Here is a 12,221-nt window from a genome sequence, read left to right as displayed (position 1 = left end):
CAAGAATCCCTATATTAAGTAGGGGAAAATAATGTGAATAAATAGATAAATGGAAGATATAATCAGAGGGATAAGGAAAAACTTCTGAAAGAAAATGATGCCAGAGTTGAGCTCTGAATAAAGATCAAAAGTCTAAGAGATGAATAGGGAGTTCATTTTAAAGATACAGAACAACCTGTAAAAATGAAAGCAGGATATGGAATATTAAGTTTGGAAAAGAGCGAGTAGCTAAAATACTGATTGAAAAAAGAACATCTGGAGATGTAAGCTGATGTATTTGTATTTTATCCTAGAGTTAAAATTAGGAAGCCCTTGACAATTCTTCCTGTGGGAAGTATCACAGTCAGACTCAAGCTTTGGAAAGATTATGTTTGGTAGCTGTATTGAGGATGGATTAGGAAGGGGAAGAATTAAAACTAGGGAATCCAATTAGCAAGTCATAATGGTTTCAAGGGAAGTGATAAGGAGGATCTGAACTAGAAGGACAGCTAAATGACTGGAGAGAAGATGATTGATCCAAGCAAGTTACAGTGAAATGGTAGGTGAACATGACTTGATAGTTGCTTAGCTATAAAGGGGGAGTAAGAGCAGGCAGAGTAGAACTGAAAAGGGCATCAAAGTGACAGTAAAGGTAAAAGCCTTCAACATCCCTAACAAGGGTCCATCTAGCAACCACCCAAAAACTATCTTGTGAAACAACTAATCTCTCATTTCTGATTATTAAGGTCTATTCCTTATGTCAAACAAAAATCATTTCTTTCTATCTTTCCCACATTTTTCCTAGCTATGTAAAAGAACCAAAAATAAATAGAAAATAAAGAATGGGGAACCCATGGAGAAAACTCACAGAGGAGAGAGGATGCATAAATTTTAAATCTTCCAAGACAGAGACAATATATTGGCCTGAACTATGGTTGTAGTTGTGTAAGTGAAGAAAAGGGGACATATCTCAGAGAAGTTGTGGAAAGGTGACAAGATTTTTCATCTTAGTGGATATGTGGGATAAGTGAAAGTAAGGAGCTGAATATCACAGTTGTAAACATAATTGAGTGAAAGAATACTGATGCTCTTTTGTTTAAGGACAAATACAGTGATTTCTATGTTAATTTAGGAATGACTATAGGGCATTCTGTTTCAAAAATAGGCAGATTATCATGAGATATATTTTCTGGAGAGAAAATAGGTTTGCTGCTACTATATGTATTCTTCCCTCTCTGATCGGGCTGCTTGGAAATGCACAGGTTCTCTTAGGGGATAGCTAACAATTCTGTTCCTTGTGATCAGATGGAGGATCACTAGACTACCATATCCTCTTAAGGTTCTCTGGACCTCATCATTTGCCCTGCTTCTGGGCACTGCAATCTCCTGGCACTATTATCTTATCTATTTATATAAATTTTAGGTCTTGGAATCCACCCTACCTTTCTATCTTCTCTGCAGCTGAAATTTCTTTTATGTCTCTCGATTTTAATTCCCCAGGACTTAGCTTGACATTTAGTAAACTTAATAAATGCTGTTTTCACCCATTCATTCATACTCCAAGTTCCATATATTGTACATGAAAGGGAGGTAATTGCACCTAAGTTCTCTGATTCTACATTAATATTATTTCAGCTAACCCATATTGCCCCATAGTTCCCAAGTTTGGTCTTTTTATCCTATAAGTTACACACATAACAACCAACACCAATCCATTACAGGCAAAGAGCCAGTTACTTAACTGTCTCCCTTTTACCATTCTGGAAACATTGTCTTCTAGTCCATCTAGACGCTCTAGCTTGATTTGAAATAGCAACAACATGGTTCATATGAGTGTTATTTAAGACAACATCATTTTCCCACTATATTTTTCCCCTTAGTGATATCATTCTTTCCTTTCTCTTTTTTCTTTGTCTTTCATTACTGTGTTAATTCCACTTTAAGTAAGTAAGCTTTCTTACAGACACTATAAAAGTGTCTCTCTCTTCCTCCTCCCTCTTTTCTCTCTCTTTACTAGTTACCTCTAGGAAAGCTTTTTTTCTTCCCCTAACCTACATATCAGCTTCCCAACTTTTCAATTTGTCAACTGACAAGAACTTAATAAGTCACTTGGGATACAAATTTTAAAAGTGAGACCAATTCTTCCTTAAAACACCCTTAAATTCTATTGTAGATTGGGGGTGAAAAGGGAATTACAGCATGCTTGCATAAAAATAAATATAGCATAAATACCAAATTATATGATGGTACTAACATTAGGAGAGAAAAAAATGTGAACCAAATTATAGTAATTTAACAAGGACAAGATAGACTATAAATTCTGAAGTGAAATTATATATGACAATATACTAAAGCCATGAATCTCCAAAGCCTCTGAAAGTGACCATCAAACGTTCCCTAACTCCTTCATCTTCTTCTGCCTCTTCTTATCTATTACTTTAAAGAGTTATTCTGGAAGTTCAAACATTTATGAGACATTTAAAACAACAATATGAAACTTTATTCTATTCACGGTGTCACAGACTCTCAGAATCTCAGGATTTGGAAGGGCCCTAAGAAGCCTTCTTATTTGAACCATATGGGAACACAAATCTCTCTACAACATTCTTGACAACACAATGTACTCTTTGAGGCTTTGTAAGGAAGATCTTACTACTTCCCAAGGTAATCCAAGGAGAATTTTGTTTTTCTTTAAAGGAAGCATAAATAAGCCTCACTACAACTTCTACCATTTGTTTTTAGCTCTGCCCACTGGGAACAACCAAAACAATTCTAATTGCTGATGCTGCACATCACTCTGACATCTTCAGATAGTATGTGATCTTCCCAGTAATCAATACCCCTTGCCCAGAATGATAGTGCTCTTCCTCTATACCCTATACATACATCTTTCTATTAAAATGGTTCTTCTATTTCAAGGCTCACTTCAAATGCTACTCATCTATGAACCTTTCCTAGCCACCCAGCTGGAAATAACCAGTTCAGCCTTCAGAATCTCAGAGGAGTCAGTTTGACTTCTTCGAGGTTGTAATCAGTATCTCTCTCATGTTGTAAGGTTGTTCTGTAATTGTTTCAAAGGTGCCTACTAAACTGTAATTTCAATGGAACTACAGACTTTCCTCTACCCCCACTCCCATCTCTTAAACTCCTAATTACTTAGCACTTAATTAATGTTTAATGGCTATGGTGAAAATAGATCTACATAGTGAGGGTCTCTGGGCCCAAAGGAGACAGAAAAGCTGCTTGGTCTGTGTGCCAGATGCCCCAGATTACTATTCCATTTGAGTTCTGGTTTCTAAATTAATAGTTTTTCTGCCTCTCCCTTCCATATCAACCCGAGATGTTATTTCTTACTATATGCCTGCCACTAGTCCAGCCTCTAATTTACTGATTCTAATCTATTGTGGGAAATTTATTGGAAAAAAGATACCCAATTTATTATTTGATCTATATTTAAAATCAGAGTAAAGAGACTATGAGAGGAGTAATCAACTTCTCCACTATGATGCATGATCTTTATTGCATCTACTTGGGGTGGTCAGAAGTCATTACTTCTTTAATTTTCTGTGTTCTGGATAGTAGAGATATTTCAAGTGGAGAAGAAAAAAAAATGGGGAGAAATAAATCACACATATAACTTTTACTTTTTGTAAAAACAGCATTATAAGGTACCTTCAAGAAAACCTAGAAGAATATCAATCTAAACAAGAATCCTCTCTATATCATTTCTAAATAATGTAAATTTAATTAACAGAAAATAGGAAAAACCTTTGAGAAAAGCTCTGGACAAAAATATTGTATTTTATGAGAACTACAGGGGGAAAAACATGATTGAAACCATATAAACATAAAAAATATTGATGAATGAGTTTTATCTGAATATTTAGAATTAAATTCAGTGGGCATTTACCACAAAAATTTAAAGATTTCAAGTGTCCCAAATTCTCTTACGCTTTCACCTAATTCTTCAGTACATGTATTAAAAGAGCTTTGATTTTCAAGAGCCAGTATTTAAGAGAATTTTAAAAACACTTTAAAAAAAATCATAGTATCACACGTTAGAATGAGATCTGTGAGGACACCCACTATAATCACCACAAGCTTTCTTTCCATTATATACAAAAAGCAAGCAGACATATTCCTTCAATCTCTTCACCTTAAGGTCATTCTACTCTAAAGCAACTCCCAAAGGTTGCACAGGACATATGAAGTATTCATAGAATAGAAAAAAAATTAAGCCTGGTATCAGAGGACTTGCTGATGCATGTTACCCAATGACCTTAGGTATGTCACTTCATCTCTTAAGCTTCAGCTTTCATGTATAAAATGAGAGGTTAGGCTACATTCTTTTAGGATATTCATTTGTGATTTTTGTGGACCTTTCCAACTCTAGATCAATGATGTGAAGAAAAACAGATATTTAAGCCACTATCCCTACCGTACCACTTCTTTGCCTCTCCAAGATATAATAGATATGGCCTCTCCCCTTTCAAAAGACAAAGACAAGGAGGAATAGAACCTATCTAAAAAGCAGATCCATTCTTGATGAATTTTTCTGAAATTAGTATTAAGAGCTAAGTCCAGCATATATGTTTACAGAATGTTTTCCACGGGGATAATACAAATAGATCAAAAATGCAGAATTGGAAGAGATTTTAGAAAGCATTTAGTCTCAAGACCTTATTTTAAAAATATAGAAACTGACCATCAAAGCAGCTGCATAACTTCTCAGAGCTTTGAAGTAGCAGGACTGAGAATTCAACTTAGGTCCTCTAGTTCTTCCCAATTTAGAATGCTACCCTGTAAGACTGCAAATTGAATTCACCAGCCAGAAACTTTCCCTTACACAGAGAGAGTTCTTTGCATACTATCCTATCCCAATCCCAGAAGGCTTGTTGTTGATTCCTGTCTGATTCTTTTTGACTCCATTTGGGGGTTTTCCTAGCAAAGATACTGGAGTGGTTTGCCATTTCTTTCTCCTGCTAATTTTACAGATGAGGAAACTGAAGCAAATAAGGTTCAGTGATTTGTCCAGTCTATCCACTTCCACCTATTTGTCACTCCCAGAAAAAAAAAAATTTCTACTCAAAATTTCCACTTATGTGGGAAAGAAAAAAAAGACCATCCAAGGAAAGAATTAGTAATTATAATAATTATAAGAAGTTATATAGCATTTTAAAGTTTTGCAAAATGTTTATAGTTATTTGTATAGTCACACAAAGTGTAAGGCATGAGGCAGGATTTGAACTCAGATCTTCCTGACTCCATCTCCTATGTTCCCATCACATAGCTGTCTAAAATGTAAGAGACATATTGAGGAATTAATCTGATTTTAATAATGAGTCCAGTTTATGGAATGTCTCCTTTGTAATTAGCATGAATAAAGAAATGAAATCAAAGGAACTTTAGTGTAAATTAATCTAAGCTCTATCTTTCATATATGTGTATACAGACAGAGAAAGAAAGAAAGAAAGAGAGAGAGAGAGAGAGAGAGAGAGAAAGAAAGAAAGAAAGAAAGAAAGAAAGAAAGAAAGAAAGAAAGAAAGAAAGAAAGAAAGAAAGAAAGGAAAAAAGAAAGAAAAAGAAAGGATAACAGAAGAAGGAAGGAAGGAAGGAAGGAAGGAAGGAAGGAAGGAAGGAAGGAAGCTGCAAGAATCTGGAAGAACAAAAGGTCAAGAATATCAGGGAAATTAATGAAAAAGAAAAAAAAAAGACAAAGGATGGTGGCTTAGCAGTACCAAAGCTAAAATAGTATTATAAATTAGCAGTTACCAAAACCATTTGATCCTAGCTAAGAAATAGAGTGGTGGATCAGTGGAACAGATTAGATACCCACAACATAATAATCAAGACCTATGTAATCTAGGTCTTGATAAACCCCAACTCCAGCTTCTGGAAAAAGAACTCACTATTTAACAAAAATGCTAAGAAAACTGAAAAATTTATCAGAAACTCAGCATAAACCTACATCTCATATCCCATAACAAAATAGCATCAAAATGGGTACACCCCTATATGATTTGAGCATAAATGATGATACCATAAACAAATTAGGAAGACACTAAAGAACAATGATGTTAAATGAAAGTTGAATGAGTTCATATTTCAACAAGTACTAAATGAAAGAGCTTGGAACTGAATTCACCATCTCTAACTCTAGACTCAACTCTTTAAAAACTGTATATTATGCTGCCTTGTGTTTTAGACTGTATTTATCAAATATCAGAAAATATATATATATACTGTGGAGAAAAAGAGAAGGGGAAACAGTATTAATTGTTTCCAAGCGCAGTCCTCAAGTACCAGAACTCAAAAGAATTGTTTTAATGAACTTATTTTTCTGAGGCAATTGGAATTAAATGACTTGCTCAGGGTCACACTACTAGGAAGTGTTAAATGTCTGAGGTCATATTTGAACTCAGGTCCTCCTGACTTCAGGGCTGGTGTTCTATTTCACTGCACCAACTAGCTGCCCCAATAAACACTTTTTTTTTTGTTCAAAAACTCGCCATGTCAGAAATGATCTCAGAAGTTATCTAGAGCAATGCCTAGATACAAGAAAACTCTCTGAAACAGGCATATCAAATTCAGCCACTACAACCCAACCAGATTAAAATATAACTAGAAAAATGTTTTTAAATAAAATACAATATAGCATAGATAATGTTAATTTGTGATTTTAAGTTAAATTTTTAAGTCACATTTTATTTGACTTTGATATCACTTGTCTAAAACAATAATCAAAAGCAGGCAACAAAACCAAAGGAAATGTTTTCAGTGATGAAGAATGGGGTAAGAATTTCATATTTAATAAGATGAATTAATGAAAGTTTTGAAGAACAAGGACATGTCAATATTTAAGACACAAAAGATCTAAAAATATACTAGCCAAATTTCACCATTATAAGCTAATTTCAACAAGCTTTCCCTGAACATTTCCTAGATGAATAATATCAACAATAATCAAAAGATAATAGATTTAAAAACTGAAATGAACAGTAGAAATAATGTAGTACAAAAAATTCATTATTTAGATACTCAAAACAAAGACCAAAGAGGCTGTGATTTCTTGAGGTCCCACAGATTGCAAGTGAAAAGTTTAGATTTGAACCCAGTGTCCCTGACTATAGAGCTTTGGAGACACTGGCACAGGAAGCCCAGCATGGCATGCCCTCATCAGAGAAGGTGCTGTGTTCTATGAGCCAATAAGAATTGAATTAGATCAGAAAAAATGTAAGATGCAAGATGCACAAAGTTAAAGAATCCATTCCAAGTGTTTATAAGGACTATGTGTCCAACATGTGGCAGAGCTCCCATTGGTCTGATTAGCCACAGTCAGACACATTCTAATTCAGCTTTAACAGAGTACCATCACTTTGGTCCTCTGAGACCTCCTTCAGAGTATGAATGACAACCAACCAACCAAACATGCTATATCATGAGCTGTCAGTTCTCCTCACAAAATGATAGTCTTCTTACATATTGGAAACATCCAGTTGCATTCTGCTACTTATTCTCTTCATCATGAGTCTATTCAACTCAATTCCAACCTCACCAACTTCCTCTGAGGAGTTATATCAGCCAATATTTCTTTCCCCAAAGAATGCCCATCAAGAATGCTATGCTCAAATGACCCTTTCATCCTTATCTCCTCAACTTTGAGAGACTAATCTTTTCCACCTTCATTAACCATCTTCTCACATGAAATATGATTGAATATTTTGATCCATCAATCTTTGATCTTTGAACTCAGTGTTATTTTTTCAAATTTTATTTTATTTTTAATTTTTTTATTTTAATTAAGGAAAATTCATCTTTTTTACCTTCTCTTTTGCCATCCTCAATGAAAAAAAAGGAAAAAAAAATCTATAACTACTATATATTATCAAGTAAAACACATACCTGTATTAGCTATGTCTAAAAATTTCAATAAGCACCATGAGTTTACCATCTCTCAGGAGATGAATAGTATTCTTCATCCTAAATCCTCTGGAATTGTAGTTGATCAGGTTTTAAGTCTTTCAAATTTTGAAATTATTTTGATATTATTGTATAAATTATTCTACTGATTGTATTCATTTTATTCTATATTGGTTCCCCAGGATTCTCTGAAACTGACCCCCTCCATTTCTTATTATATCACATTTATATATTGTAATTTGTTCATGCATTTTCATGTTAATGAGCACTATCTTAATTTAAGGTTCTTTGCTACCACAAACAGAACGGCAGTAAAACTTATATATAAATCTAGTAAGGCCATCACTGGGTCAAAGAGCAAGAATAGTATTATAATGTTTGGGATATAATTTCAAATTGCTCTCAAGAATAGCTGGATCAGTTAACTAGAATATCTGGATTAACTAATAATGCATTTATGCAGCTGTTTTCCTATATCCCTTCCAACATTGACAAATTTTCTTTACTTGTCAACTTTGACAATATGATGGATGTAAGGTAGAATCTCAGGGCTGCTTTAATTGGCATTTTTTCTAATTATCAGTGATTTTTATCATGTTTAAAATATAACTATTGATATCTTGCAGTTCTTGCTCTGAAAACTGCTTGTTCATATCCTTTGATCTTTTGCCTACTGGAAAATTATAGTAATTTTTAAAAATTCTTCCCACCTCACTCTTTTAATCTCTGAATTTTTAATTTTTTCATCATTTGTAAGGTAAATAATTGGTCTTGATCAGTATTTCTAAAACAAGTGTTAGGGATACATATTTATCAAAGAGAAAGGAAAAAAAAACATAAGTTCTCAAATGAAATTATACTCATAAAGAGAAAAGATCATTCACTTAAAAGAAACCTCTATATTCTATTTCTTAGAAATTTCTATCAGAAATTGCATAAAGTCTGCACCTATTTATTCATGTCAGCTAAACCAAACCATGCCTTCAAGAAAACTTTTTAAAAAATATTTACTTTTCACAGAGTTCGAATGAATCTAAGATCTGGAGCTAAGAACTTGAGAAATTAGCCAGTCCAAAGTCCTAATTTCCTAGAACCACTCAGTGAAAAAATAAAATTAAAATAGTAAATGGCATCATAACGTCTCACTGATTTCAGAGCTCTAGAGAGAGCAAAAGTTGATACAACTATCCTCCTGCTACATCAAGGATTCTTAAACTTTTTGTCATGGACTGTTGGCAATCTGGTGACACTTATGGGCTCTTCCTAAAAACAATGGGTTTTAATGTATAAAATAATATACATAAGATAAAAAAGAAAGCAATTATAATGAGCTATAATTATCAAAATATTTTTTTAAATAAGGTCCCATATCCTGGGTTAAGAATTCCTGCTCTATCACCAACTTTCTTCAAGTTACACATATCAACTAATAACAATCCCATGCAGAAAATGACAATGACAATTACCTCCAAATCCATAATTTAGAACTTTCACTTTTAAATTATGTCCTATAGTTTACTCATAAATGAAACAAAAATGTGGTCTGTGAGGAAATTTTTTTTCACTCCAAATCTTTTCCCTACCATTATTTTTCTTATTATGATATTAGATGATTGACTAATAGTTCCATTTTCACCTTTTCATTTCTCTTTTATAACTCAATTCAAATTTCAGCAAACTCTTTCTATAAAAGATATCTGAAAGTACTTTATTGTCTTCTTTTTTTCCCTCCCTTTCCAAAACTTCAATAAATACATTTAGGGAAAATTTTTTTTTCTCCTTTCTAGTCTACTTCTCCCTTCATTTCTATTTTGTTCCATTTGCAAAACAAATTATAGGCCTTAATCAGGACTGTCACACTGAATGGTAAAGATAAAACTTTATCAAGAAAAATATACACCATAATTTCTTAAGTAAAACTAAATATGACAAAGAGCCAGGTCCATCAACTTCTAAAACCCTAGAAAGTTACCAAAAGTCCTCTTCAGAAATTTAAAGTTTTTATCTACCTTTCATGCATGTTAATTAAAATATCATCTCCTCAAGGGCTACTAGTAATTCAATGCAATTTTTTAAAAATAATGAACATTTTTTTCTCCTTCTTTACGGACTCACAGAATAAGAAGATAACTTGGAGGCCACCTAATGGTGAAGTTCTTAACTTGGTGTCCCCAATTTTTTTCATATTTTAAATAAATGGTTTCCTCTATAATTCTATGTATTTTATTTTATGAATTTTAAGACAGTATTTATCTATCAATAGACTTTATCAGAATGCCAAAGAGGTTCATGATCAAAAGAAACTTAAGAATTCCTGATCTTGTGCAATGCCCAATAGAGTGAAGGAAACCCTCTGAAACATTTCATTTAAAATTAGACAACCATACCAACATAACAAAATCTATGCATAATTCTCTATAAAGAATGATCACATGCAGAGTTTTGTAGGAGGGGGCAAGAATTCTGGTTTGCATGAGAAAAATTATTAGATATTTTGAAGAAGGATGGTATCTTAATGGATTGAATATAATAGCTTTAGTCAGCAGGTATGAATTCCTCCAATCTGTACAGCTCTAAAAAGCTTCATCGAATCAAATATTTAGTGCTGAAAATTATTTTTTAAAATTGTCTAATTAAAAATATTTTAATTTTAAACATGTGCATCGTGAACACCAAGGGGTTATGTCCATACCTAATAAATGATCACTGAAATAACCAGGAAAGGAAATTAGAATTTCTGACAAAATGTCCTATACTTGCTTCTTCAGAATCCATGAGTTGCAGTCATAATTACCTTCCTATACAGATAATTAACTAGTGACACACTGGTTCAAAATCCATATCTTTATAATTTGTCCCTCTCACCTACATACTGCAGCCTGCTTAGGAAATCAACAAAGCTATGCCTGTGAGGAACTTCTGACATCCTAAACTGCTTCACCAAAACCAAATACTTTCCTGATAGGATTTAAGGTACATCCTACACCTACACTTTTTCCTTTTCCTTTCATAATTCAATTTTATTTTTAAGAAAACAGTTCATACAAGGTAAACACAGGTATTCTTTATTCACTTTCTTTCTTTTTTATTCTTTTCCATTCTTCCATAGAAACCTTTGGAACAAAAGTATTTTCCCCTTTCAACTCCACTTCTCTCCTTTTTTAATTTATTCCATTTGCAAAGCAAATTAGTAGTTCTAATCAAGACTCTGACACCAAGTGGTAGAGATGAAAGAAAAACATGCCATAATTTCTTAAGAGAAATTACACATGATAAAGAGCCAGGGTCATCAACCTCTAAAGCCCTTGAAAGTTCCCAGAAGTCCCCTTCAGAAGTTTCCTAATGTCTTCACCTACCAATTCATATCTGCTAATTAACAGTTTCTTTTCAAATACAAACATTCAAGGGAATTTTTAAAAAAGCATGTATAACTTTTTCTTCTTCTTATGCTCATGGAGTTGAAAAAAACCTCATCTAATTCAACCTCTATTTACCTAATAATTCCTGCTAACAGAATTGCAATAAATACACTTTAAGAAAAGACAACAAGCAAAGTGGAAAACATCTTTAAGAATAGTTTTGATGGATAAAGCAAAACAAACAACCAAAAAAAATCTGTATTCAGTCAGACGATTTGACAGGAGAATTGCATGACTGAAGTAAGAAAGTAGAAGATCCAAAATAAATCTTGATGAATAAGTCTTATTTCAATATTAAAGATTCAATTCAGCAATTGCTGAATGAGTCTTATGTTAATATCACCACTAAGAAATGGAAAGAATAACTATTTAGGAAAAATTGGGAAATTGTCTAGTCTAAAGCCCTAACTTTCCAGAACTACATAAGGAAGATTAAAGAGAATAAATGGGTTCCATAGAGTTTAAATTATGTGTCTTTGATCAAAGATATAATTCTGTTCCTATTACACCAAGAATTATGAAACTTCTTTGTGTCATGCATTACTTTGGCACTCTGAACAGTTTTTCATAAAAAAAGTTTTTCATAATTTTTTAATTCACAAAATAAACATATAGCAATACACAGGAAACCAATATACTGAACTAGAGTTATCAATGTATATAGGGATAAATAAATAGACAAACTGATAGATAAAAAACCTGGGACTCCAGGTTAAGAACATTTGCATTATATCATGTTTTTTCTAATTTTATTCAGTAACTTTCCCAGGCAGACAATGAACTCATTGCACACTAACTCCCCACAATATCCTTGGAACACGCCACTCAACTCATCCCTTAAACTTGCTCAGAAAAAAATGACAAAGTGGTCAGTGAGGACCTTTTTCAAACCAAACCTCTTTC

Source organism: Sarcophilus harrisii, chromosome 6 (genome assembly GCF_902635505.1).
Source record: "Sarcophilus harrisii chromosome 6, mSarHar1.11, whole genome shotgun sequence".
NCBI classification, from domain to species: domain Eukaryota; kingdom Metazoa; phylum Chordata; class Mammalia; order Dasyuromorphia; family Dasyuridae; genus Sarcophilus; species Sarcophilus harrisii.
This window is presented reverse-complemented; position numbering follows the sequence as displayed.